The following is a 22,427-nucleotide window of genomic DNA, read 5'->3' as shown; positions in this document are numbered from 1 at the left end:
AAAAAATAAGAAAAAAGCAGAAGTTTTACACTTTCTGTCTCTGGTTTTGAGTAAAAACATGTAGAAATATTACAACTTTTACCTTCAGTTTAAATCCCTATAAGGTTTTTTTTATTTAACAAACTATTTTTAAGAATTTCTGTTGTTTGTTTCAGCAGAAAGAAAACATTAGCAACAAAATTAAAACATTTTTCTGGCCTGTTTTTAAAACGGCATCAATGAATATCGTCACTTTCCTAAAATAATGTCCTGTGAGTTTTTTTGGCCAAAAGTGATTTTTTATTTTTGTCTAAAACTTCTTTTTTAAAAGTTGTTGATTTTTTCCCCAGCATCATTTTTAGAAAAAAAAAAGACTTAGGACTTTATTTTAAGGAGGTGACAAAATGAACCTTTTCAAAATGTCTGACAATTTCAGTTTTAAAGTTAATTATAAAATTATTGTAATAATATATTAGTGTAATAGTAAGTTATACTTATAATTATAAATTATGAAATTAGATTATAAATACATGAAGTGCTGCCAGCGGAGGCCAGTAGGTGGCTCCGGTGGACAAACAACTAAAACACAACTAATCTGCCAAATGGGCATTTTAATCACTCCGTATTGATTCAAATCAATAAGGAGAATCATCTCCTTCAGTCTAAATTAAATGTTTGCATTTATAGAGAGAGTACAGATATATTAAACTTCCACTGTAATGTTTATTTAATTGTTTTAATGTATAAAATTGATAGAAACTTTATTTCTGACTCAAAGTCCATCAAAAGAAAAAGAACAAAACAGCCACCAAACAGACATACACATTCATTATCACTTAAAATATATATTTTAATAAAATTCTATATTAAAATTATAAAAAATGTAATAACAGACAGCTGTGCCAGTGTCTCTGCCAAGGCTATGATAATTTTATATAAGACGAAGAAGTGTCTTTCTTGGACCTTTATAGAAAAAAATTTATTTTTTTTCCCCCTTCCTTATTAATGCAAATTAGAAATTTTCTTTACAATATTTGTGCAGACTGCATGTGTTTTTTTAAGGATATGATATGTAGACACAAAAAGCTCCACATAATTCACAATCTGTTCTTTTTCATTTGGAACTAGATTAGTTACAAAAATATTTTACAACTATAAATAAAAGTCATCATCCCTCTGGATTTATGCAGTAATCCTAAATATTTGCTCTGTTTTTGTCTGGTAGTGAAGATGAGTTGTGCTTTCCACCAACATCCACGTCTCAATTTGGGTCGCAGCGGCTTTTTGGACCTGGAGTTTCCTACCACATCACAGAAAGAAAAAAAAATCTAATTTCAGCTTCTTATAACTGGGATCTCGCTCTTCCCTTCATGATCCGAATGTCAGAACCTTCCTGCTCCATCCAACTATCCACCTCAAACAAGAACTCAAGACCCAAACTCCTCTGTGGGAGGCAGAACCTGGACCAGGACGGAGATCCGTGACCTCAGAGTCGCAGGAGCAAACTCTCACCCCGACTGCTCCTGAACTTTTGAACAAAGCCCGTGACTCAAAGACTCTCATTCAAACGTTTGCTGTGTTGATTCGGGTCGGAGAAAAGAAATCCACGTAGAGTTTCCTGAAGTGACGAATGAAGGGATGAGTGGAGCGGTTTATCAGACTGAGTCACAAACCTTTCTTTCCTCCTCCAACCAGAGACATCTGTGCAAACACATAAACAAATAAAAACACGACAAGTCTGGAAGAGACAATATGCTCACTTTAGCTTCATCCTCTGTTGGCGTGTTTGCACCTGAAACATCCTCGACCAAGAACTTTGGATAAAAGATGGATGTTGATGATTAACCTGCATTTTCTCTTCAATACTGAGCGTCTCTGACAAAACTGTGGTTTCACTATTCATTCTGGGCTCCAAATAAGGTTTTCAAAAAACATTTTTATGCATATTTTCTGTGACACAAATAACAAAAGTTACAGCTAGGAAAATATGTAGATTTTAACCATTTCTCATTTTCTACAAATAAATACTAAATTTTTCAGAGACATGTTGTTAGTAGTTTGTAGAATAAAAGAACAATGTTCATTTTACTCAAACATATACTTATAAAAAGTAAAGGAAGATAAACTGACCATTTTAAGTGGTTTTCCCCAGACCTGTATGTCAAGAGGCAATGAGAAGCATCAAATTATGTCTAGACACCACGAAAGGAACCATCAATAAAATACATCAAATAAATCTGAATGATTTAAAAACACATAACTAAAGGGATCAAACTCACAACGTCTCAATCAGGCTGAAATAAAAAACTGAGGACAACATGAGGAAATGAGAAAACAGGAGCTGAAGAAACACTAAACAAAATAAACTATCAGCACAAATACATTCAATGCAGGTTAGATTATAAATGAAACATTTTTGATTTTGGGGGTGGGTGCAGTACTCGTTATCTTCCTGAAGGGGGAGGCGGGGCCACGTAACTTATCTAAACCCGTCTGGAGGGTTTCACTGAGTGTGTAGGCTGCTTTGTGTCTGATGACAGATCATCAAGGTGACTGATTGGAGAGTCGCAGCCGAACTGAAAGACAAGAAGCCTGAACAACTGATCCTTCAAACTCCATCAACGAGAAAATTGCAAGTTGTAATTTTTAGCAAGTAGCAGCACGATTTTAGCATCCGAAGGCTTCTTTTTGCAAGGATTTATTTTTCAGCCCAACTGTCAACTCTACACACAGCTAGGATAAATCTACAGCATTAAATATTAATCTTAGCTTCAGGTCAGACTGCCATCAGTCGTGACATTTAAAAAAAAAAAAAACAGCAAAGCAAATGTGAACATTCATTAGTGAGAATGTTTTTAAAAGGAGGAGAACCCTTGAAAACACTGATTATAAAACCATTCTGCAGAAACAAACCTTTTCTCTGCATCCGGGAAAAAGAGTAATTACAGATCACACTGATCACCATGACGATGCCCAGTCAAGTCTTCATAATTGATACCAAACGTCTAGTAAACGGTGAGGTCGGTTTCTGAAACTGGAAATATGAACACAAGTGTTTTACTTGACCTTTCAATAATTATTCCACCAGGTAGCGATCGGGCTGTACAATAAATCAATGACAATCAATCAATATCAATAGATAATATGTCTGAAAGAACTTTCACTGAACTCTCATTTATGGCCACCTTAAGGAAGGAGAGTGGCACCAACTCACTCATTCCTTGGTTACCTAGCAACTCACTCATTCCTTGGTTACCTAGCAACTCACTCATTCCTTGGTTACCTAGCAACAACATGAGCAACTGATACAGCAGCAGTTTACGGTTTCGGCAACGGCATAGAGTGAAAACTGGACAAAACAGGAACGGTTATGCCACCAGTCTGGTAATATTTCAAATATTTAAAACATAAAAACTAATCAATAATTATCTATATCGGCTGATATGAAAAGCTTAATTCGTAATATGTTTTTCAGTCATATCGTCCTGCCTTACAGATTAGTAGAGACTAATTTAGCTAAACATGAAGGATGTCTTCCCAATATGACTTCTTTGTTTTCTCCAGAATTATGTGGCCGTCAAAGTAAAACCTGCATATTTTTAATATATTGCTGTGACTCTAGTTATCTAAATCCGAGATTCCAACTTCACTAGTGCACAGAACGACTTTCAAACTTTAACTTTGAGTTTTCAGATATTATGACATTCAATATCTTTAATATATTCTTTCATAGACATTGTTGTCTCTCTATCACATTTAAAAACAACAAACTTAACCAAAAATGCTTTACATTTCAATTACAAGCAGAAAGATCTCATTAGTCTTGACTTTAGGGAAGATACTGAGAAAAAGAAAGTCCTTGTTGAAAGAAACTCACAAGAAAAAACGAGTCACGAATGACACTATATCACGCTAAACACACTACAGTAAAACATGGTGGTGGCAGCATAATGCTGTGTAGATGTATTTGAAGCTGCAAAATACTTAAAACCAGACAAGAGCCCAAAACATACAACCAGAGGTGTTGTAAAGAAACAAGAAGGGTCTTAGAGCCAAACCTTGAACTCCTCTGTCCCTCATTTCAATTAAACTAACAGAATATTAATGGGACTTTAAATGTAGAATGACAAATTACTTAGACTCACTTCAAAGATAAGCACATATTCACTCCTGGAAGTGATGCTTATTCAGGTAACAGGAGCTCAAACAGGGATGTCAGAAAAGAACAGAAAAGGAAAATAACCAAAAATAATGCAGAGTTTGGTAAAAGTCCTCAGCCATCTTTCATTTCTCCTCATTTTCCTTGTAAAATAAGAAACAAGATTGAGCAAAAGCAGCTCATCCAAAACTAGTGATATACAAACAAGGTTGTTAACTGTGTTGAATATTCAAATACACATTTTCATTCAGAGGGTCTTGAATAGGCAGATTTCCCAAATTAAACCATCTGTTGTCCTTTGAGTGAAGCTGAGCAACTTGTTAAAACTAGGAGATAAACACATATTCAACTTTCCATATAACTCTGGAAAAATTAAGAGACCACTTAAAATGATCAGTTTCTCTTATTTTACCTTTTATAGGTATATGTTTGAGTAAAATGAACTTTTATTCTATAAACTACTGACAACATGTCTCTGATATTCCAAGTAAAGATTTTGTATTTATTGGCAGAAAATGATAAATGGTCAAAAAAACGAAAAAGATGCAGCGCTTCCAAACCTCAAATAATGCAAAGAAAACAAGTTTATATTCATTTAGAAACAGCAATACCAATGTTTTATCTCAGAAATGAATATTTGTTGGAAAAACCAGCAGGTTTTCAATGGCGTTCAGTGCAGAGGGCTCTTCCAGATCTGAATGTTCCTGTTAAATTATAGATAAAATATATACAAAATCAGCCTCTATTAAACTAAATATGTTCAGTATTGAAGGAAGAATTGTAAATCTTACTGAGTCTTTGTAAAAATGGCTGCCGTTAGGGGTTTCTGTAAACTAAACTGACATGTTAAAATCACTCGGTTACGCTGACATGGACTCATCCTGAGAGAACGAGATGAGCTGAGGATCATCTGGAAAACCTTTTGTTTAAAAAATCTAACGTAGAACAAACTCCAAAAAGGACTTTACATTAAATTAAAAACAATAAACAACACATTCCCATATGGAGCTGGTAAGTTTACAAACGAAGCACCTTTTCTCTAGGTTTTAAAAAGCGAGTGGTCTCCATGTAAAGTGAATAAATCCTGATACTGACGGCATCAGGATTTCTCATAGCCGTCCAGCAGAACTTTAAATGAGGGATCAATTAATGAGGATTCATCAGATCGTTCTGACTTCATTTATCTTGAGGATTAGTCATTCATTGATTCCTGCTGCTTCAGGCGGCTGTTTATTCATTCATTAACGCAACCATATTCTCTACTGGCAGGCAGTTATAAAGCTGACAATATTAAGAGTGAATACTGACTTAATTTATCTTATTACATATGGTATGACAAGAATTTGATTGGTAATTGTGAGCCAGTCAGTAATCATTTTAAATTAAGTCAATTAAGTCTACCCAAACTGTGTAACTTGACATTTCGAAAATAAATTTGCGTAATGGAAACCCTGCAGTTTCCAAAAAGCTCTAGTTTTGGCAGTAGGATAAGACCACTGAGTTAAAGAAAGAAAAACTCACAACGGTCACAGAAATAACTTGAATATGACAAAAATAATAATAAACTTTCAAAAATCTATGAAAATGAACAACTGAAAGTCAGACATTGCTTTTCAAACATTAATCAGTTTAAAAATAAGCTCCTGAAATAAGTGTGGACCAAAATAATGTGTCCAAAATGACATGTAAAATTATTATTTCTGAAAGAAACCATTGTGGGTTTTCCTTTAATTAAAGGAGAGGCACCAACAATTTTGTCCTCATGGTATCAAAACTGGTGTACTTTGGAAAACTTCTTTCTATAATCTTCCAAAAATAAAAACCAAGGTTATTTATGTAAAGTTGGTGAATCAAATGACTAAAAACAAAAAGCTCAGTCCGACTAAATGTCGCATGTCTTTTTATACGATGTGGAAACATGTAAATTCTTGGTTTCCACAAACTTCAGCTTTTCATTTTCCATTGTGTTAGAGGACAGTAATGATGAATGCCAAGGCCAGAAACACTCAGCCATCAGTGTGATCATCGCACGGCATCGGATCTAACTGTCTGTCAGCGACTGCTGCATCTCCACGGCAACCGGGAACTCCTCAACGACAAACGGTTAGCTGTCTTTGAAACGCCACGTCAGCTGGGAGTCTACCTACGCTCGGCGACCTTGCAGCCCGTCCAAAGACGTGACTGAACGCTGCAGGGCTGGAGACAAACCAGCCAGCTGATGATAAGACGCATTTCAGATCATTTTCATAAAAAGGATCTGAAATAATTTCCCTAAATTATTTATTTCCTTAAATAATCAACCATGACCTGCTGTTTTAATCTGCTGTTTTGTACACTCAGCTCTATAATAAGAGGGGTAAAAGTCAATAAACGCTTGACAAAAAGAAACACACAAAGTGTGATTATTTTTATAAACTACAAAGCTTCATCATCATCTGATATGAACAACATTTGTGTGTAAATGATCTTTACAGGATCCTAATGAACCAAAGTAAAGGTTAATAACAACGCATGCAATGCCAATCTGTACGCTAAACAGTAATACATCATCTTCATGACTTATCATGCGCTTTTATTGTGGATTTTATACACGAGCAACATTTTATGCTCCTTGTTCCATAAATCTGAGAACAACATATTGAGATATTTAATCTATTTATGATTGCAAAGCTGGTGTAATAACAATGATGACATTTTAAACCAATTTTCCTGGAAATGCAGGAACAGAAAAGCCCAATTTCCTTCCAGCGATGCTCTGTTGAAGCTGGAGATTTTGCTTTCCATCTTTCAGTGAAGACAGATGTTAATGAATAAGATGACGATCACAAAAGGCAGAACTTTACAGGAAGATTTTATATAACTAACTGCATTCGTTGTCTTAGTGTAAAACCTTGTCGCAGTATTACATTATCACTGGAAAAACACAACCAAGTGAATCTTTGTACACTTGAAATAAGACAAAAGTAACTTTTCAGATTGTTTTAAGTCAATACTTCCTTAATATTGATGAAGATTATTTCACTTATATCTACAACATTTTCATCAATATTAAGAAATTACGGACTAAAACAAGACAAAACTTTTGATCCAGAAAAAGTTTTGTCTTATTTCAAGTGTACTAAGATATTTGCACTAGAAAGTAGAGCAAAAGCACTTGGTAAAATTTGTGTTTTTCCAGTGAATGCAGGAAGAATTTACACATACATTAACACTTCCACCCTTATTGCCTTTCTGCTTCACAAAGCTTTTGTTACAAGTGTAAAAATGTCTTTCAGCAAAGCTTACACTTCCTGTTATCCTTATAAACCTTTTACTCAACCATGCCCAAAAGACACCGACACCTAATTACAATTTACAGGAGCCAGTTAGCATAGCATGCATATTTCTGGAGGGAGAAGCCAGAAACACACATTCACTGGGAAACATGTCAACCCTGCCGGGATTCAAACCCAGAACGTCTGATCCTCTTCCAGATCAAAATCCTGATGACTTTCCCTAAATAATCAGCCTTGTTTAAATAACAAAATAACTTTTTGAAACCTGGGTGTTAGATCCAGAATTAGACTATTGCCAGAGGTGTAACATGTTCATGGAAATAAAAACAAAAAAAATCAAAAGTTGTGAAAGTGTAGCCTTTGGTCACACGTAATGAACAACTCTGGATGGCGACACCTGAATGTGTTAGCAAAGCTGAGGAGTGTTAATTTACACGTTTCCTGACTGCGTCTGCTAAACTGCTTCATTTTCACTACATGTCGCCTGTCAGCAGCGCTGAGAAAAACTCGACAGGAGGTCGACCAACGATTTCTCCATGGATTACATCCTGAAAACTACAGAACACAAAAGAAACCAGAAAATGAAAAACAAACTGTTTTCTTTGAGTTTATTTTAGGTTTCAGTGTCTATTGAGTCTCTGTGTTGTCCTGTCTGCCCTTTGATTTTCCCAGCTGTGTGTCGTTCCCTGATTACCTGCTGTGTATTTAATCCCACCTCTGTCTAATCCCTAATCTGTCTAGTGCTTCTGATTCTGTCTTGTCCAGTCTGCTGTCAGATGTTTCTTGTTGACCAGTTTCTACCAGTTTTGAGCTGTTAGCTTTCTGCTCATTCTGCTGCTGCCTGGACTTTGGATTTCTGACAACTTCATTAAATTCATCATTCATTCTTCATTTCAACCTGGATCCTCTGCGTTTGCCTCACCACCATGACTGCACTTCATGACATAAACACTGCATGGTGAATGTTAAGAAAGGCTGTGAATAAATGATATAATGATTCGCTTCTCTAGAAAGACCATTTTCTAAACCTGCTTTGTTTTGTTCTGGGTTGAGGAGAGAGTTGGAGTACCAGGAGAGAAACAACCAAACTCTTAATGCAGAGGGGAACCAGATCAGATGCAAAATCATCTTCAGCGTTTCCTGTTTCACCCAAGAGCAGCGCAGTAGAAATAGATATTCACCGAGAGGCTGCAACCCAAATAACAAACCTTTCACCGACCCAGATGAGGTCGTTTATCAATAACGTTTCAATAAAAAGGTCACACTTGTCTAGTGCTGTTTGAGTTGAATACCATGGGTGAAGCTGTGAGAGATTAAAAGGTGAGAACATTAGTGAGTTCTCAACCTTTTGAAGGAACATTTTTTACTCCAGCGGAGAAGAAACCTCATGACATTTACTGACTCGCTGTGAGATTTTTCCTCTGTGGACAGAAGCAGCATCCGCTAAAAACATTCCTCCATTTAATCCAATTTAATCTTCATGCTTTTAAGTATCAAATATAACACCGCAAACCCAGTTCAAACGCCTGTAGAAGCACATATATGAAACATTTACATACGATGACAAAACACTTCGCTTTCTCCCTAATGTCTAAATTGAGAATATCGTCCATGATTCAATAAACTCAAAGCTCACAGAAACGTTTAGATTAAAAATCTAATTTTAACGTGCAGCCTGGGTAGCAGCTGCTCTTCAGATTCAATTTAACAAGAGAACTACATCACAAAAATAAAAATGTGTTATGTTTGAACAAGAAGCTTCATGTTATCGAAGTAAAAAATGAATTAACCACAGAAAAAAACATAAAAGTATGAAACAAAATCCCCCAAAAACACCTAATATCCTTCACACTGCACTTATGTGAAGAAAATACCTTAGTAAATGTTAAATGAAAATAAGAGTTTCCTCTAAGAACGTTTTTTCAAAGCAGACAAGAAAGGTTAAAATAAAAAATAAAGTAACGTTCCTGCTGAGTAAATCTCAGAAACCAAAAGCTTATGTTTGCATCCAACTTACTAAATAAGGACAAAATACTTTTATTCCATAACTTGTTTTGACATCAAGTTATGGATTCAGCTACTTTTTAAATATACTGGGTATTAGACTGGGAAACCAAATTAACTACTTGCAGGATTTAGGATTTGGTGTTAGTTGGTGGAATCTACTTACTCACTCACTCTGTGGTTACCTAGCAACAACCTGCTGAGTAACTCTGTGGTTACCTAGCAACAACCTGCTGAGTAACTCTGTGGTTACCTAGCAACAACCTGTTGAGTAAATCTGTGGTTACCTACCAACAACTTGTGAGGTAACTTGCGCAGCAGCAGTTTGAGGTTTTACTACTGTGCCTCAAAACTGCTTAAAGATAAAAAAACTAAAAAACAATGACATGTAGTTAAAACTGAGGATAAAACAGAAAAGGCCACCAGTTCTGTAATATTTCAGATAAGGACAAAAAAACTAATAAATTATTATTGATTCATTATGTTGTGATATGTTTTTTCAGTCATATCATCCAGCCCTAATTCTAATCTAATCTGTAATGTGATTCACATTTTTGGCTAGTTTTGTTATTATTTCAAACCAAATCTAAAAATTCATAGTTTACATCAATATTTCAGTTAATCAGCTTCAGTCAACCACTAATTAAATTTTTTGCTCACTCATCTTCTGTGCTTGGTTCTGTTACATTTTCCATTTTGTTTGTGTGAGGAAACAGTGAGGAACGATGATTTGAAGAAGCCGATTTCTGCTTCTCCTCGTCGACCAGGCTGTGATTCTTAAACAAAGACGGGTCCGGCCACGTTGTGACTAAGCACCGCAGTGATTCCCTTTGACTCACGGCTCCAGCAGATGTGCACCGATGGGATGAATCAGTGGCATTATGCCTGCCGCCCCCTGCTTGCTCCTGATTTGGATTTGTTGTGATTACATCTCATATTACCAGCCAAACTAAACCAATTATGGACATTACAAATTTGTTATGTTTATGTGAGGTGACAAAGGGAGATGACTGCTGCAGTAAAGTTGTAGATAAATACAGTGACATTAAAGCATCTTAACATTTTAATCTAAATTGTACAGATTAATAGTTAATAGATGATAGTAATATGATTTAATCATCATTAGGGCATGTTTTTCCCCCTTATATCCGAGGTTTTAAAAGAGGAGACGTGTTGTTAACATTTTGTCCTCTATTTCTCCTCTGGATTTGTTCAGATCTGGTCTTTCTAACCTTGGCTTTGGGGGCTTTCAGACCTTTTTATGGTTCCAGCTAAGATGAGACATAAATGGGAAATGCAGGAGTTTATTACGGTAAAAGAAATAAACTGTCTATAATGGTGGCTCAATCCTGGATCCATTGTTTTCATGTTTTAGATGCATCTCTGCTCCACTGCGTCTATTTTAAATTAATGCATTACATGATATTAAGTTCTGTTAATCACACATTTATTAAAGGCTGAAGGCCCACACCTCCTGCACACCTAAAACATGCAGGACAGCGGGTCCTGAAGAACAGGACTGAGAGCCACTGGTCTGTAGCAAAAGGTGCCACAGAACCAAAGAACCATGAAAAAGAAAAGCAAACTGAGAAAATGAGGGACCTAAAAATGACCTAAAGGTGTTTTCACAGTCCAAAAGTCCAGTAGATTCAGTTTGATTGGGGACCAAAGGTGCAACATTTGTAAAATTTTTCAGCTGCTGTGGTTCCCTTTCACATGGCACTGATCAAACGAATCAAAATATTTGAAAAACCTGTTCCCCTCCTCACCTGCGGGGGCACTGCACCACGAACCACTAAAGAAAACAACACAAAAACCTCAGAAGAAGACACCGAACACAATTTATTTTTTCACAAAATGTAAACAAAAAAGGAGTGGTGTCAGTTTTTTTTATCAATTGTACGATTTCTCTTTAGTCTTAAAAAGACAACGATCCAGTTCTCCCACTAGCGTTAGATTCAAACATTTGTTCTGGTTGATTTTACCCAGAATGCCTTGCCCTGTAGTTCACTTCCTGCTTTTGGAGCGATTTCTGGTCCATGTGGCATTCACATATGAATTTGAACCACACCAGAGTTAATTAGTTAGTTAGAAAATGTATCCATTTATTTAAAAACAAAACAATTATATACAGTAGTAAAAATCTACATGTGAATAAAATGAAAGGCAGCAGAAAGAAGAAAAGAAGAAGCTGTCTCAACCAAGACGTAGGTTTGTAGTTCAGACCGCCTCGTATGAACCACTTTGTAGACAAACAGACTTCATTAAAATGGATTAAAATGGTATAAATTCACTTTTAAGCTGAAGAAATATACCAAAAGAAATCAGCTTCTGAGCAAAATCCCATCATTTTCTCTACATAAAAAACCTAGCAGGTCACAATCGTGGCAAATGTAATTAAAGAAAGCTAGACACTTTTGTTCAGATCCGGTTTTTCTAACCTTGGCTTTGGGGGCTTTCAGACTGCAGGGTCTTTTTTCTATAAATGATCTGGTGTCTACAAATTAAATTAATTAAACTTAAGCAGAGGAGGACAATGTCAGAGTCTGAGTTTGTAAAAAGGAAAAGGTCACAAAACCTTTATCTCTTTTATCACCAGCCGCCTCTTTCTCTGAAGCCTTTCAACTTCCTTTTCCTGCAGGACGTCTCCGTGGTTTCTGTGATGGAGAGGAAGTTAACCGACTCAATCTAACCAGCTAAAATTACATTTTTTTATTAATAAACTTGGGGCAAATGGGAAAGGTCATTACTTCCAAATACACGTTCTGATGAATATAAATCATTAAACATTGATCCTTTCACATTTTCAAATTGAAATTACATGTTTGAATTTCAACTATAAATAAAACTGGAGACTTTAAAAGACTGCTATGATGAGGAAGGTTTAAATATGGATTATGCATTTTCAACACAGATGGACTTTTAGGCTGGATAAATCCTACAAATTAAAATGTTCTTCTAAACATTTTAATTTTAATTATGGTCTTGACCAAAATAAAGACTCTTAAGACATTTCCAAATTATAGGAACCCCGTAAGTGTCACAAAACTAATCTAATCTAGGGCTGAAACGATTAATCAGATTAATCAGGAAGAATCAATTAGTGAGATAATTGTCAACTAATTTAATCAAATAATAATTAACTGAAGTGTACAGACTCAAAAAATCTGAAAATGCAACATATTTAGAGCAGTGATTGAGCTAAAACTGTACAAAACATTTATACATTTTGTATTTAAGATTAAAAAAAATACATGCACCTGTAAATATGTTCCAGCAAAAACTCCTCAAGTGGATCAGCTTTAGCTTCACCTGGTTCAAATTCACTGAGGGATCTTATCGCATTTTAGGCCAAAAAATGTTTTTCGTTTTCAAAAAAGGAATTAAAATATTTATTTGCATCTTCTAACATGTTTCTAATATTGTATTAGAAAAAGCTCAAGTGGAAAGTCTATGCAATCTTTTTTTATCTGATTAATTGATTAATCATCAGAATAATCGCTTGCTAAAATAATCATAAGTTCTTATCTAATCTAATTTAATGTGATTTATAGTTTTGTTGTTATTTTTAAACCAAGTCTAAAAATCCACAGTTTACATCAATACTTCAGTTTATCGTCATGTCAACCATTAAATTATTTTTTCTCCTGTTTTAACTTTTAACCAAGAAACTCATTTTCTTTTTTTGCTTCCTTCTGCTACATTTTCAAGTTGTGAAAAGAGTTTTCTTTTGTTACTTTGACATTTTGAGCTACTATTGTCTTGTTTTACGTCTGGTTTTGCAGAGCACTCAGCTTCTTTATCCCTGAAACGAACACAGATTGAGTCCAGCTCAGTTAGAGGATACACAACCATAATATGATGCAACAGCAAGCTGTTGGCACAGGTGTGTGCCATCTGACGGCTCTCTCAGATGCCAGAAAAGACAAACAAGGGTGACACGCAATTTTTTTCTGATATTCTACCACTTAAAAAAAGCAGGAAAACAAATCAAACAGGACTCTGAATTGGTCCAATAAAGAGAATGAGGTCATGAAAAGTGTAAGGACAGAAATCTGTGTTTGGTTTGGAGAGGATTGTGCCGTACATCATGTAGGTTCACAGAGAGCCGCCGCATTCATAACGCCGACCTGCTGTGCCATGACCGACTCAGAGGCTGCAGTTTCCACATGGAGGAAAAGTGCTTTACTCATCTACTTGAGCGCTCAATAACTAAGCCGCTGTGCTGTTGCTGCCAGATGGATCAGAAACTCTATTTTCTGTCTTTACAAGCTACTCAGAAATGCATGCGAGGCTCACGACCCACATCGAAGCCAAAACAGCCCTGAGAGTTTCTGTAAATAATGAAAATAAGCTTTGATCACGTTAGAGGTTTCCACTTGCTGTTGGTTGGGAGATTAAATCTGTAGGGCAAATTAAATCCCCCACATTTTCATGACAGTTTGGACCAGGAGAGACAGACGTTACTTTAGATTAATTCTTTGTGTTTCGTCACAGTGGAGATATGAAGCCTTTAACTAAAAAGGAATCACTTCTTATGATTCGCTACACATTTTCTAATATGGTGACAGGAGCGACAGGAAGATAATCCTGCAAATGTCACTCCAGATGTCAATTTTTTGATTCCTGTCCAGCAAGCCTGACATTGTCTCTAAAAATAAAGTGGGAAGTGGGAACAGATTGTGCTGAGGTTTGCAAGTTGTGAAATATACAACTCAAAATAAGAGTGGATAAAGATTGATGATAATTTTATTGTGCAGCACGATTTTTCTCCCTTCCACTGCTGATGGAGAAAAATGGAAACAATCTGACTTCATTTTAATCTGATTAGACAAAATATGACAAACCTGCATCCTGCTAAAGCATTGCATTACTCCTGTCAATGCTATATTTAATTTTTTTAATCATCTTTAAATAAACTTATTAAAAATCCATAAGAATGAAAAAATGTAGTTTGTTTATTATTTACTTATTTCTATCAATAATTTGAGAATTAAGGCCAGTTATCATAATTTAAGATAAATTACATCAACTATTAAACCCTCTAGTCCCTCCAGGAAGTTACGATGTTAAAATTGCAACCCGTAGATTTTGTTTTCTTCTCCCTCTTAACTAATGCATAATATACAGTTATTAACAAATCATAAAGTGTTTAGAGATTAATTAATGTGAACTATTTGCCTTTTGTTCTGAATGATTTGCTTCTGCAGTTTATGTTTACTTTAATGACTAACATGGGATTCTTCTTTTGAATTTTCACATTTTTACAAGGCATTGCATGCAGAAAAATATGACTAGAAAAACATTTTTCTAGTCATTTTCCATCTTCATTCTGCCAACATTATAACTTTAGTCTCATAATAATAAAAAAATTTGCATCATAGCTGCTATTTCAAGAAGACAGAAAGATAGTTTGTGGAAATGTTTATATTAACTCTATTAAAATTGTGAAAATTAGAACACGATTTTTACAATCAGTTATGTTTCCACATTAAATTTGTGTTTCCTTACTTATCCCAACTTGGAGTTTTTTAAGCCTCTGACAAAACTGCTCATCTTTTGTCGAACAGAAACAACAAAGAAATCAGAATAAATTGTTCTCAGCCTGATTCTTACATGTTAGCTTAGACGAATTGTAGAATATTTTCATAGGAGGATCATGATGACATTTCAAACTCTAGGAGGAATCATGACGTTTGCAGCAGCACTGACAGAAACTGACTCCTTTCTGTCTGACTTCCTGGGCAATGTGAGCGCGGTTCAGCATGAGCGTCTCCATCTGCTGAAGGCGAAAACACAAAGCCCAGAAGGGCAGCAAAATAAATGCTCCTCTACATCACAAAACATCTCTGGCTTCAAGCAAACAGTTTCATTATGTGTCAGAAAGAAAGGCCATCTGCATAAAAAACGGGAGGAAGCAGCGGGAGGAAAATGGCTGCACATTTCTCTTTTTGTTATCACATTAGGAAGATGTATTGAGAACTCACACTAATGCGATGAATTTGCATAAAAATATGTATCAGTGTTTAATTACACTGCACTTTTACACCGGGAAAGAGTCTGTAGGTGAAGATAGTGAGTAGATTTAAGGCTGATTGTGGGCAGATTATGTCTTGGTTCTGAATAATTACAAGCTGTTTGTTTTCTCCTGCTTTCCAATTCATCTGTTTCTGGACTCCAACAGAAATCCAATAAAACTCTGGGGAGCCCAGTGAGCACGTTTTCCAGAAGAACTTCTTTAAAAGTTTCCCTGCACGTGTCTGAGGGCCCTAACTGTTCAAACTTTGATGTTTGGAGGTAGTAAAGTAACAATTAATGGTAGTATCAGTGCACTGTTTACTGTATGATTCATTTTAAGATCAAACTTTTGCAACAACTATGAAATGTTGGGATTTTACCTCATATGGATGTCATAATCACTCAGAATGCCTTGGAAAGACATATGTTTACTGCAAAGGATTATTTAAAAACATGCTGTACGTTGAAAAACAAAAAATATTTCATAATGATCTCTTAAATCGAGGATGTGAAAAGCTTTTGTTACTTGGGCCAAAATTGCCAAGTCAACGAGCTTAACAAAAAAACCTACAAAAAATTATATTGAGAATTATTTTCACAAGACCAACAATAAACTAATCATGATATATTTTAGTTAAGCAAAAAAAAAAAAAAATAGTTTGCAAATTTACCTTGTTAAAAGAAATATTTCCAGCTAGCTGGAACAAATGTACGTTATTCTCAAGAGCAGGATTTGTGTTACTTTTTCTGTGAAAACAAAACAAAATTAAAATTACATTCAGATCTGATTTTGAATAAAAGTTACTGGACAGAAGAATAACCAAAGCGTGGCTATTAAAAGATAAATACTTTGAGTTGTAACTAATATTTCACAAAGAAGATTTGAACTTGTTGCTAATAAATTTGTCCAACTTAAATATAAAAAGTCTGTCTGGATTAACCAGCCTGAATCCCAGTCAGGGGCCACACAGAATCAATCCAGGGGCAGAAAACGGCCCCCGGGCCACACTTTGGACAACCCTGTCTTAAACAGCTCCATTTATCTTTTAGTTTATATCCATTTATGTAACACGGAGGGAAAACATCAACCCTTTAGGAAACATGAGGCTGTAGCAGTGCTCCGCTACAAACTAAACATAAAACAGACACAAAACACGACAGCTTGTTTCACTAAAGAAAAAATAAAGTAACATTTGCAGCTCAAATAGCAGATCTTTATCATAAACATTTCATTTTCAGGCTTTCATCAGGAGGAGGAAAAAGTGTATCTGGGTGTTTTCCGCTTGTCTGCAGCTTGTCATGTGTCCCAGCTGTCTCTGGTGTCCTGACTAATTGTTAGCGGCTAACAGCCCCCGCTGAAACACAAACCCAGAGCCTGAGCGGCGTCTCCCTGGACCTCCTTCCCCTGTCTTTGGGCTGACAGAGAGAAGAGGCGCAGGCTGTCACATGTTTTCTCTGTCAGAGTATAATGGACTCATTTCCCAGGTGCTGGTCGCATAAATTCACTTTTATAATTAAAATAATCTTTCAAGGTGTAAAGAAGCTACTCCTTTTGCAAGATTCATAAGTGACTGAAGCTTTGAGCTGAAAGAAGATTAAATAGACCAAACACTTTTGTCACAACAGATTCAATCTCCATCAATGTCTGCAGCTGCAACTTCAAATGTGATTTTCTTCTTTTACGTACAAGAAAAATAATCTAATGATTTCTCCAATAAAAGCATCAAAAAATGACCTGTGGTTTTTGCACCGCACAGAATGTCCTGTATTCTGATTGGATTCTTTTAATATAATCAGCCTAATCTCTTTAGGCAACAAACAAAGCAAAACAAAAAAGTGTCTCGTCTAATTTAAACACACATATCCTGCATTTAATTTTACTGAGAAACCATCTTCCCTGCAGTGTTTACTCCATTTCCCCATTAAATGGTGTCAATTAAGTAACACAACTCGATTATAACAGCGTCCGCACAACAACTGATACATGCAGATAAATCCGATTAACCTGCAGGTACTGAACAAAACTGCATGTTACACATTAATCCCCCCCATTTGTGACTTTTGTTAACATGAATCTTGTTAGATGACATTCATTTCTTCTGCGTAAAGCCCTGCCTCCTACTGATAACCTGGTAGGAAACAATTTAATACATTATCCCTGGAAAGTACAACTCCATAGCAACAGATGTAATTTTTCAGCATTGGAACAGGTTGCTCCTGCCAGAAGTTGACAATAAGTGCAGATTACATTTTATTTATTTAACTACTTGTCCTCTTGCTGGCCAAGGCCTCCAGTTTTTTTCCATTATTTTCCTTCTGTGGACCAACAAGTGGCCGGAAGATGCTGCTCCTGTATTTGTTAATTCATAGTGACTCAACCTGAAGAGAAGCGATAACAATGCGCCCCGTGCTGTGGAAACGGCCCAGCGGACACGGAGGTGCAGACTGCAACATTTATGAGCCTGTTAATCTGCCTCTGGCTGCATCTTAACAGGCAGAAATGTGAGGAGACACACAAAAAATGAAATTATCAGTAAGATAAAACAAGAACAACAAGAATTAAGAATAAATAAATAAATGTGTTTATAGTTTGAAGAGAAATTGTGCTCAAAAAGGATAAAATACTATTTTATACATACTGTCAGATTGCAGATACATTTTGCATGAACAAAATATGATCTCATTAGACCCAAACTTTTTTGACATTGACTTAAGGGATGCACCGATCCACTTTTATCACTTCAGATACCGATACAGATATCAGAGGTTTAGTATCAGCTGATTTAAATGTACCAAATTATACATTTATTTGACAACTCTCCACCAGCAGAGCACAATTAAATGCACCAATAGCTCCCCAATATTGGTAAAACACGTAAAAACAACTTTAATTTGTTGAGTTACACAGCAAATTTAAAATAAATAATAAAACAAGACAATAAGTTGACTACCTTAGTAAAACATGTAAAAATAATCTTCTTTCTGGAGGTTCAGGAAATGTAATTAGGAATTTTGAACATAATGTAAAATAATTAGAGCACAAAGAATTGAATCAGACTGAAATAGATTTGCACTTATTGATCAGAAACACTGTTGGAATACTCGATATAGAATTTTTCTCAATATCGGGGGCGATACAGGTATTAATATCGGATTGGTGCATCTCCAATTGAATTTATAACACTGAATTTTTATCCTGTGCAATTATAAATGTGCAGATTTTCCCTGCAATTATCCCAGAGGGGAAACTCATCCCGGCAACGCGACTGTCTGCCCCTCTGAGAAGAAACTGTTCAGAGTTAAAGTCATTATTTTTATTAAATAACACCAGATCCCGTCCTGAAACATTTCTGCTCCTACGTTTTCCCTCAGACTAGCTGTTCATCACTAGTGATGCACAGTCAAAGTTTTGCAACTCTCCACAGATTGCCAAAGCCAAATTGACTCAAACTGGATGATTTCGAAGATTCTCTTGTTTGTATTAACAGCCATTACATTCATTATAGCAATTACTGCTGTCATTAAAAGACAGGAGAGGTGAACCGATTGCTGTTTTATGGCCCATTGCTGATATTTAAAAAGCCGGACTTGCTGATACAGATTTTTTTTCCTCTTTTATTGTGTGGTAAATATTTTTTTAAAGTTGCTAATTGGTAACAGTGTCATCTATTTAATGTTTTCTTTGTGTCTGTGCTGGATTTTATTTTATTTTTTAAAATAATACCCAATTATCTATGATGTCTTTAAAGTTTAGCCAAATAAAGTGGAAGTGATGTAAGAGGTGCTGATGTTGCTAACAGGAAGACGGGCCTCAGATTAAATTCTGCTTCTGGCTGCATATAACTGCCTTGCAGCATCTTAAGGGCCCTTTTCAAAATTTTAATGAGTGTTTATCTGTGGATTCTCCAAAGCTTTTCATAGGAACCCCGTCAGACTCACCTGCTTTAGAAAGCAGAGGTTTTCTCCAAACAAACAAACAAACAGATCATGACTGTCACAATTTGCAAGATAATTGGGTTTTATAGATTCTGAGGCAGATTGGATTTTCTAACAACAGGTTTTCACGTAATGGTGACTCTTCTGTGCTTTACTAACTCCACAAATTGATACGTTAACCACAAACATCACTATAACCTGTTGCAAATTGACAGGCAATGATTTCTTTAAAATCACACTCCCACATGTATCGATGCACCAAAATAAACATATTTCTAAACTAGAGATTCTTGCATATGTAGAGCTCTGAAAAACATCTTAAATTTATCAGTCTCTGATTTTACTCTTTATAGGTTTATGTTTGAGTAAACTGTTCTTATATTCTGTGAACTACTGACAACATCTGTCTGAAATTACAAGAAAAGAAATTTGTATATATATATGCAGAAAATAACAAATGGTCAAAATAAGGAAAAAGATGCAGTGCTTTCAGACCTCAAATAATGCAAAGAAAACATATTTAGATTAATTTAGATATAATAATACTAATGTTTTAACTCAAGAAGAGTTCAGAAATCAATATTTGGTGGAATAACCAGGAGGTTTTCAATGGTGTTCAGTGCAGTGGACTCTTAGTTATTTCCAGTACTGTAAATTTAAAAGCTGCAAGTTTATGTCCAAAGCAAAAGAGAGGAAAAATCTTCTTTCAGGCTTTTTGGACCCTACATAAATTGCCAACCCACACACCTGTGCTGCAAATAATCTACTTTTATAAATGATTTGAGTCATCTGGAACGATACATAAACAAGGATTGTGAGAAACAGAAAAAACGCATTTAGCCGAGGATAAAGCGATGCCAGCGGTGTTGTCGTCGGTGGCTATGAAGCTGGCTGACTCACTGCTCTTCCTCCTACCTACTGCACATCTCAGGCCGTTTGCGTTTCCTACCATCATCACTCAGCAGTGAGCGCAGAGCATTGACACTCAGAGGACTCTGCAGCGAGAAATGACATGTTGTGCTTGAAGCAGAGAGAGGCTGAGGGAAAACTTTTAGTGGGCAGCTGAGCAAACATGATGCAGATTTTACGTTTATATTCCTGCTGCTTTCATTCATTCACTCAAACATTATCACACTTTTCTACTAATCCACATGTATTCATTCCTTATTTCTATTTTGATGCACTTTATAAAAATTAATGTCCGCAATAAATCATAATGGCCTTTCTGATTATCAACGTTTCTGAAGCAAAGGTTTGTTTACAGAGACTTCATAATCAATGTTATTGATGGTTTTGATTGCAAATGGTTTTATTTGTTGTCATGTTTTGAATAATAAAAATATCTTCCAGTTGTAGAGTTAAGTAATAAGACAGTGAACTTGTTTTATCGTGCCATTATCAATACATTACATGAAATATTATCATTTATCGCAATAATTATTATTTATCGTCCAGAAAAATTTGTTGTGACAAAAATTCATACATTTGCAGAGAAGACAAGCAAGATTAGAAATCCAAACAAACTGAATATTTTTATCTTCCTACTATTATTTTCTCACTGCCTCTTCCTCCTTTAAACTGAACATAAATTTTCATTTCTTTAAAGTTGTAGCTGATCTACTTTCCTTTCCTGTTCTGTTTTTTAAGCCAAGAGGTGACACATATTTGCGTAAACCCCAAAGCAACATGCGTATGCAACTTCATGAATGACTAATGAACCAAGGCCAGAGTAAATCACCAAGTCAGAGCGATGAATGAAGCAGCAGCTCCTTCAAAAGATAAAGATTATTGTATTTCAGAGATGAATCATAGTTCTTGACATTTTGCCTTACAAAAGTGTTCATACCTATTGAAACACTTAATTTGAGATATATAAACAGCTGTAGGCTTGTCATGATAAATTGTCCCAGAAGTTATTCAAATAAATGATAATATTGTTGTTTTTAGACCGTTTTGAATGACGTTTACCAGCTTCACCATAATAGACGTCAATCAACGGAAAACTTGTCAAAAAACAAGAGATCTGGCAGACTAATATCGCTTTTATTTAGTTGACTTCCCTTTACAAAAGGTCACAGGGTGCAGTATGGTCGGCTGCACAAACAGGCAAGGGTGAAAACCAAACTTGTCATTTCACTGTGTAACTTTTAACGAGGAAAGACGAGTCAGCGGCGACGGACAGCAGCCATCAATCATTATTACTGGCAGCCCTCGGTGTAACCGCGGATTAGCAGCGAACACTTTTTACAAGGTAAGAAGATTATACTTAGTAAATAAGTATGATTAGAAAGATATCAAACATTGCATTATGGTGAAGGTACTTGTCTAACCATTGGTAACCATGGAGACAATAATGCCACGCCACATGTAGCCTAGCATGTACGGAAAAAACTGGTTAGCATCTCGTTTTTTGTGTGTTTTTAATATTGCTTCGGTGTAAAGAGAAACGCTGTTCATAACATAATGATATAAATCATGTGATGTGAATTTAGGCAAAGTCGGTAATTAGATCAACACGTCAGGAGGGAGGAGGTATGGGTCGGTTTATAAGCTAACTGTTTCTAGCTCATAGACTGTTTACCGTCTATGAGCCCCGACCAGGTGTGTTACGTTTACAGACAAATTATCTCAACTTGAACAAGTAGAAACCATGAATAAACTGGCAAAAACAACGTGGGAAAACATAGTGACGTAATTGCAAAGTGTCTATAGCGCTTTTCCAGTCCTACTCACCACTCAAAGTATTTTAACTGAGCCCACATTCACTAATTCACATTTATCCGCTGATATTCACTTAAAGTCTGCAGAAAAACTCCTCTGCAGGTTTGAATAAACAGGCTGGGGTCTCCTCTGCAACAATGCAGCTGCTTCCTCTGTCTGATGTGGAGAAAAAGGAGATTTACCCGGGTCCAAAACGGGTCTACGTATATGTATGGATTTATATGGATGATGACCAAGATTAAATGAACAAACATTTAACAGTTGAGTTGGAAGCGACTTAATATCTTCCAGAATAAGCCTGAAAATGCAGCTGGGCAGAAGAACAAGTGACTTTT

At 35.8% G+C, this 22,427-nt stretch overlaps 1 protein-coding gene across 4 annotated transcripts in view; it reads right to left on the bottom strand.

Moving 5' to 3' along the window:
* Positions 1–22,427, bottom strand: part of LOC122839125 (cAMP-specific 3',5'-cyclic phosphodiesterase 4C-like) — a 116,319-nt gene that overhangs the window by 67,007 nt on the left and 26,885 nt on the right. The gene's annotated exons all lie outside the window — the stretch shown is intronic.

This window comes from Gambusia affinis, linkage group LG10 (assembly GCF_019740435.1).
Source record: "Gambusia affinis linkage group LG10, SWU_Gaff_1.0, whole genome shotgun sequence".
Classification (NCBI taxonomy): Eukaryota; Metazoa; Chordata; class Actinopteri; order Cyprinodontiformes; family Poeciliidae; genus Gambusia; species Gambusia affinis.
This window is presented reverse-complemented; position numbering and strand designations above follow the sequence as displayed.